The sequence below is a fragment of the Megachile rotundata genome, chromosome 11, assembly GCF_050947335.1.
Source record: "Megachile rotundata isolate GNS110a chromosome 11, iyMegRotu1, whole genome shotgun sequence".
Classification (NCBI taxonomy): Eukaryota; Metazoa; Arthropoda; class Insecta; order Hymenoptera; family Megachilidae; genus Megachile; species Megachile rotundata.
Window position 1 is genome coordinate 16,117,768 of NC_134993.1, and position 2,143 is coordinate 16,119,910.

The following is a 2,143-nucleotide window of genomic DNA, read 5'->3' on the forward strand; positions in this document are numbered from 1 at the left end:
CGGAGTAGACGTCAGGTTCTCGTCAAACGGCACCTCTCGTCGTGCACCCTTCTCGCGTGTATACACTCTTTATTATTTCTTCTTTTTTTTCTTTCTCTTCTTCTATGCACGTTCGGTCGGTGCATTGAAAAAGTCTCGCCCTGATTCGGTGGAAGGTGACCACCCTTTGCTATTATGGGGTGCAACGGAGAGAGCGGGAGAGACGATCTGTCCTCTTCGTTTATCGCGTCACCCCAATGGGCATTGCGTTTCGCTATAACTACCCTCTGTTTAGAGGCCAATTGTATCGGCGCGGGGACCTTTTTACTCTTTTCACCCTAAGAAACCCCGCTGGCTCTGTTGGCCTGTCTCCTCAGTAGGGTGCGCACTTTTCTCTCTCCTTTTTCCGCCCCTTACTCGCTCGCTTTCGCCTACTCTGTATGTACATTATACGTGCTCTTATGCGTTCTCGCGTACCGATAACTCCCCGGCGAGAACTACTTTTCACCCCGCCGCTTCCGGTCCGACTTCTTGACCAACCCTCGGTCACGGTTTCACGTTTTTAAACGGTCTTCCGCGAAGAGGGAGAAACTCGAGACGCTCCGCGTATTAAGGGTTCTTTAAACGCTTGCATTCTTTTCATACCGATGATATTCTTCCCCCTATTTTTCTCGCTTGGTAAATATGGAAATATTGCACGCAACATCCGCGATAAATTTATAAGTCACGACATATGCCACCGAGGAATCTATCGAAACGTTTCGTGGATCCGAACCAACTGTCCGGAACTATCGAGTTCTTTCAGGGTGAAGTGACAAGGTTGCACAAAGGACGACGCTTTAATAATGCAATCGAGTCGAGAGGAAACGAATTCGTTTCTCGTGCCACCCCCTCGACCCCCATTTCCCTTCTCTACGATTCTCCGTTGGCGCTACTCGGGATGCCACTTTTCCATTTACGACAGCCACGTCGAGTATCCCAACGTCCAGCCATTGCAAAACAGTTAAGTGCATTATATCATTCGAAGGAGAGGCACTGTTGTGCCCGAAGTGGACATTGTTTCAACCCGTTCCGCGCAAACAATGGCAGGAATCGAGTGCCGACTAGTACCTGGCTGTACATACGTTGAAACACTTTTCTTTTTTTTTGCCTACCAGTCAGCGTCGACAATGATCTCGTTAAAGAGCCCTGACCGGACCACTTTGACTACGATAATGCTTTTCTTTTCTGCCTCTTTCATTTTTTCACGACCCTTTCGATCCTCCTTTGTTTCTCCATCGAAGCCAACCGCGATTTGTCAGTTTCCTCTTTTGACTTCGGGTTGTGAGAGCACTTCGGACCGACCGAGGGTCGGTGAAGAGTAACTATGATTTTTTAACTAACTTTTGAACCTAACGAGGTTCCTTTAACCATCATAAATTTTTTTATATTTCTAGCGTTAAATTTCAAGATAGTCTAATATGGTTAATTGTCGCCGTTCGATTCCACGATACGACAATCATTTACGTAGACCTCTAGAGTCTATGGCGTACTCGCACGATTTGCGGTTGTGATGGATTCAGCAGTTACCGCGAACCATGGCTCAGATATTCCGTTTTCCTTACGATGATTAGTTAATTAAACGTCGTTGGAACGATCGCGAAACCGCGCAGCGGAATCCGTTGGAGCACAAAGGCGTTCCTTCGCGTCGTTTGCCAGGAAAACCGGAAGCCTTTCGGATGCGGGTGAGATTGATTGAAAAATAGGGAACAGACGTCGCCACGTGCTCACCCTTTCCATCACCCCTTTTTACTCGCTAATGGATGAATTCTAGCTTTCCCGTTAAGATGAAACGGAGCAGTGTTGTGTAACTACTGGGGGTGGTATTTACAACATTCGAGATTTGCTAATCATTTTCGTTGAAAAAGTTCACATTTTAGGGAAGGTAATTTTGAGGTACTAATTCACCGTTTGAGCTATTTTGTATCACTCGTAAATATTTTTGGGGGCTGCGTTTAACGGGGGTTGATTGTGACTTTAAGGCCCAATTTGTATTACAAAGGGTTCCCTGTTTACAGGGCTATTCCGCATTTTCGGAGGGTCGGTTTACGTGTTTATATTCGCATTTTTGGCCAGTTTATATTTTTGATGGACAGCTATGAATTTATGGGGTCCTCTGGTCGGT